At 44.5% G+C, this 5,739-nt stretch overlaps 1 pseudogene; it reads left to right on the top strand.

Annotated features, from left to right (window-relative positions):
- The first annotated feature begins 1,285 nt into the window (after positions 1–1,285).
- On the top strand, positions 1,286–1,576 carry LOC122561415 (10 kDa heat shock protein, mitochondrial pseudogene; annotated as a pseudogene).
- The last annotated feature ends 4,163 nt before the right edge of the window (positions 1,577–5,739 follow it).

Raw genomic sequence — 5,739 nt, 5'->3', positions numbered from 1 at the left:
ATCTGTATGTCCTTGTTTGCTATGATCTGCCTGTACTGCTCACAAAACAAAGCTTTTCACTGTACTTAGGTACATGTGACTGCAATAAATCAGAATCTAAGAAAATTTGCCAACTTTTACAAATACACCATAGAAAGCATTCTATCTGTTTGCATCACAGCTTAGTATAGTAACTGCTCTGCCCTGGACCATAAGAAACTACAGAGAGTAGTGAACACAACCCAGTCCATCCCACAAACCAACCTTCCACCTATTGACTCCATCCACACTTCTCGCTGTCTCAGAAAGGCAGCCAACATCATCGAAGACCCTCCCTCCCTGAAAATAAACGCTTGTAACCTGTTCCTCCAGGCAAAGATAAAAAAGCTTAAACACCTGTACCACTGATTCAAGGGTGCCCCAAGCAAGGCACATCTCACCTTCAATGCATTATCTGAGCTGACATGGTACCTATTGTTAAAGTTCACTTGAGAATGTAATTTTTTTTAAAAAGTTCTGATTGGGTTGGGATATCTGCATGGGCAGGTTGGACCAAAGGGTCTGTTTCCATGCTGTACATCTCTATAACTCTACGACACTATTTACATATGAAAGAACTGAAACCAACATGGACATTCTAAAAGATGAGAGACTTACCAAACAATCCAGGTCTTTTTCAAGATATAATTTCAGTTGTGTCATGCTGCAAAACTTAGTGGTTGCTCTGTGGTTAGCACTGTTGCCTCACAGCAGCAGGGTTCCAGGTTTGATTCCAGCCTTGGGCGACTGTCTGTGTGGAGTTTGCACATTCTCCCTGTGCCTGTGTGGGTTTCCTCCAGGTGCTCATGTTTCCTCCCACATCCTGAAGATGTGCAGGTCAGGTGAATTGACAATGCTAAATTGTCCATAGTTGTTAGGTGGTTGAACCCAGGTCTCTGGCGCTGTGAGACAGCAATGCTAACCACCGTGCCACCTGTAATAACCTGGTGCTGTGTGACTTTTAACTTTGTCCACCCCAGTCCAACACCGGCATCTCTGAAACAGATTCAAGAACATCATCTTCCCTGCTGTTATTAGACTTCTGAATGGACCTCTCAAATTTTGAATCTAATGTTGATCTTACTCTTTGTGCACCTTTTCTGTAGCCGTAACTGTATTCCTTGGTCTGTTCAATCACCCTATGGTCTTTGTGTGGTATGCACAAGCACGCAAAACAAAACTTTTCACTGTACTGAGGTACATGGGACAATAATAAATGAAATCAAAATCAAATCATTTCTAGTGCTTTCTAGAAGTGGCAGCAGGTATGACAGGTCTGGCATTTAAAACGTTTCTGCCCATCTTCGACCATGTTTTGGTGGGAAGGGTTGCAGCAGAGAAGGTGACAAAAGGCAGCCTCATGCTTCCAGAATGTTCCAGAGCAGAAGTTCTTGAAGCAAGGATTGTACTGGTTGGACCTGGCAACCAAGTAAATCAGTTCATGTAAAAGTTGGTGAAACAGGTGCTCCCGAAATATGGAAGGACTATCGTTCTCTCAGATGATAAAGTTTATTACTTACTTAGAGATGGAGATGTTCCTGGGAAATGCACAGTGTGAATGTTGGATGTAGCTGAGAAACTGCCCATTCCATGAAGTAGCTTTTTGTCACAACCTGTAAATACCATATTTGTCAGAACTCATGCGACACCAGCTGTAAGTCCAAAAGGTTTATTTGAAATCACAAGCTTTTGGAGCATTGCTCCTTCATCAGGTGAAATGATGTCGAAGGGGCAGTGCTCTGAAAGCTTGTGATTTCAAATGAACCTGTTGGACTATAACCCAATGATGGTGTGATTTCTGACTTTGTCCATCCCAGTCCAACACTGGCCACTCTGCATCTTGGATACCCTTCTTTGAGCTAGTACAGTAAATTCAATGTTAAACACCCATTCGAAAAGAATATGAGGGATATGTACTAAATGCAGACTGAGCCAGCATCCTGTCAGGTAACAGAAGTAAGCATGGCCCAAACACTCCCGTTTAATTCAATAGTTGTTATTTCGTCTTTATCGTCTTAAAGTGGGATAGCAGGCACCTCGCCGTGACTGTTCCTGTCGAGGAGGGAGAAGGGCTTGTGTCTAAACTCGGCGCTGGAATTCAAGAGCAGCTGTTCTGTAACTAACAGCGCTGCAATTGTGTCAAACCTGTCATCACATGCATGCTGTTAATCAACAGACATCTGCTACTCATTTCGACTCCTTCCAAGCAACACACGTCTGTCTCAACTTTATTTTCGGTAAAGCCATCTTCTCCTTCCTACCTGCACCCACTGAAATGTCTGAAGCCTGGGGCGACCGGGGTGGGGGCAGGGGGGAGTGAGTTATTTGTGAAATGAAGCACTGACCCACTCTTGCACCAAAGGGATGAGAAGGTGTTCCGGCTGCTTCCAGGAGGTCACATTCCTGAGGTCAACCCTGAGGATATCAGTGCGGGCAGCTCAGCCTGACTTCCACTTGTGAATCAGGCTATCGGCTGCAGGGCACTGGTCTTCCCATTCGGATTGGGGTTAACGGAGGGAGGGAAGGAAAATTGGCTGCAGGTTGTCTGATGTCTGGAGGTTGTCTGCTGGTGGGCCGTATCGATTGCACTCATTTCTAGGCCTGTGGGTCAGATGGTCGCAACAGCAGGAGACAGTTGGAAACATCGAAATGCTGAAGTTTGAGGCTGGGGGACGGTGATGGATTAATGTCAGGGAGGATCCCAAAACTCACCCTGACAATGCACAGCGGCCTTGTTGTGGAGGCTACTCAGAGACTGAATCTAGGTCAGTCCTGACGTGCTAGCCACCTTCTCTCATCGATGAGGAAGTTAGGTCAAGAGGAGGGAAGGGGAAGAACTGAAGAATGAATACGAGAATAGGAGCAGGAGCAGACCATTTAGCCCATCACATCTGCTCCAATATTTAATACCATCATAGCTAGTGCAGCATGGTGGCTTAGTGGTTAGCACTGCTGCCTCACAGCGCCACAGACCTGGGTACAGTTCCCGCCTCAGGCGACTGTTTGTGTGGAGTTTGCACATTCTCTCCATGTTTGTGCGTGTTTCCTCCCATGTGCTCTGGTTTCCTCCCACAATCCAAAAATGTGCAGGTCAGGTGAATTGGCCATGCTAAATTGCCCAGAGTGTTAGGTGCATTAGTCAGAGGGAAATGGGTCTGGGTGGGTTACTCTTCAGAGGGTCGGTGTGGACTTGTTGGGCCGAAGGGCCTGTTTCCATACCATAGGAAATATAATCTAGCTGTGTGTTCAGCTCCACCTGCGTTCCCTGAGAGACCAACAATCTATTAAACCCAGCCTTAAATGTAGTCAACAGCAGATCACTGGCAATGGCTGAGTGGTATCATGAGACTATTAACTCAGGTATTATTCTAGGGACCTGGGTTCAACTCCTGCCATGGCAGATAGTGGAATTTGAGTTTCAATACAAGTCTGGAATTAAGGGTCTAATGGTGACAGGGTTAATTGCTGGGGAAAACCTGTCAGGTTCACTAATGTCCTTCAGGGAAGGAAATCTGCCATCCTCACCTGGTCTGGCCTACATATGACTCCAGTGGTTAACTCTTAAGTGCCCTCTGGGCAATCAGAGCTGGATAATAAATATTAGTGTGGCCCACGATGCACACATCCCAGGAATGAATTTTAAACAAAACTTCCACTGGAGTACAGCATTCCTTCTATTTATAATCCTTTGAGTGAAGGAATTTCTCCTCCTAAATGGTTGGCCTTATCCCAACTCTGTGCCCATGTGCTTTGAATTCCACATCCATCAGAAACCATCTCTCAGTGTCTAACTTTCAGAACTTGCATTGTCTCAGTGAGAACATTCTACCAATCTCCAGAGGACTCAGACTGAATCAGCTCAGATTTGCCGTCAATGTGAAGTGCTCCTTTCAATCAGTGATTATCCAGTGTACCTTTTCCCAAGGAGCTCTCAGAGAAAAGAATTACCCAAAGGATTCTTGTCCAGATGGTGTCTATGGACCACAGATTTGGGGAGTAATTTACCATCTCACCCCAGACACACCCCAAAGAGCTTCAATGGTATAAATCATAGAATCCCAATATGCCCTTCGGCCCAACAAGTCCACATCAACCCTCCAAAGAGTATCCCACCAAAACCTATTCCCCTACATATCCCCCTGACTAATACACATTCCTGAACACTATGGGCAATTTAGCATGGCCAATCTACCTAACCTGCACACCTTTGGACTGTGGGAGGAAACCCACACAGACACAGGGAGAATGTGCAAACTCCACACAGCCTGATGCTGGAATCAAACCCAGGGCCCTGGCATTGTGAGGCAGCAGTGCTAACCACTGAGCCACCATGTCACTGACTAATAAAAAGTAATGAAAGCATTTGGGGTCAGGGATTTAACTTGATAGCAGAGACACTAAGTTAGGCTTGTATAGAATTTGTATATATTAAGTTAGATAGCACTTCACAGTAAACTGTTCACCGTTCTATTAAAAGGATGTAGGGGCATTGCAGGAGGTGCAAAAAAAATTCCAGAATAATACCGGAATGTTCTTTCTACTGTAGAAAAGTGGACCAGGCTGCGATTACTTTGCCTCTGGATAAGGGGGGACAAGGAAGTAACCTAATGAAGATCTTTAAAATTATGACATGGTTTGGACATAGTGAAGATCTCTCCTTTGTAGAGAAAATAAATACCAGGGATCCAAAATACAAGGTAGTTACAAATAATGAATTGAGGAGAAATGTCTTTATTTAGAGAGCATGGAGACTGTGGAAGTTGCTACCACAGGAGTAGTTGAGACAAATGGTATAGGTGTGTTAAAGGGGAAATTAAACCAGCTTCTCTGGGAGAAAGGAATGTTCATGAAAGAATATGTTCATGGGCTGAGGTAAAGATGGATTGAAGGAACATGCCCACCATAAACCCGTGTTCGGCTGAACGGCCTGTATCCATGCTGCGACTTCTATACCATCATGAATATGTAATGGATTAATTTGAGCAGCTACGAAGATATTGATACAATGTACAACAACTAGATCCTAAATAAGATGAACGACCAGTTAGTCTGTCTTTGGTGCTGTTCAGTTGAAGAAAAAATGTTGATACTGAGGGATTTCTGGAGTCTCCTACGAGAGAGCGGAACAAACAATTTGGGCAAAGGTGGCAGATCAGACAAGGTGACACTCCCTCAGCGGCACACTGATCTGAACAGGCGCTTGTGGCTTTCCATAGTTATGTACAAAGCTACCTTTGAACTAGATATCAGGGGAGGACAGGATTGGTTGGTTTTCAATGGAAGAACACCTTCAGTTGCATTTTAATTAATGCTATTTCATTATCATCCATCCACTGTATTGTTTTCTAGGTAAATACACAGGTCCATTCAAGAGGAAGCTGGAGAAATGTGACAATACTGTGACTTTAAGAGGCTTATGTTGATAAGTTTCCTCCGGGTGCTCCAGTTTCCTCCCATAGTCCAAAGATGTGCAGGTCAGGTGAATTGGCCATACTAAATTGCCCGTAGTGTTAGATGCATTAGTCAGAGGGAAATAAGTCTGGGTGGGTTTCTCTTCGAAGGGTCGGTGTGGACTGGTAGGGCCGAAGGGCCCGTTTCCATTCTGTTGGGAATCTAATCTAAAAAATCTAATCTGAAGGATACTCACGAACAAGTAACCGGCAGCATAGATTAAGCAGGTTAAATGATCTTTAAATTCTAATAATTTAAGTGTTTAGGTTT

Source organism: Chiloscyllium plagiosum, unplaced genomic scaffold (genome assembly GCF_037043375.1).
Source record: "Chiloscyllium plagiosum isolate Xiang-an unplaced genomic scaffold, Cpla_swu_hap1 HiC_scaffold_22, whole genome shotgun sequence".
NCBI lineage: Eukaryota > Metazoa > Chordata > Chondrichthyes > Orectolobiformes > Hemiscylliidae > Chiloscyllium > Chiloscyllium plagiosum.
This window is presented reverse-complemented; position numbering and strand designations above follow the sequence as displayed.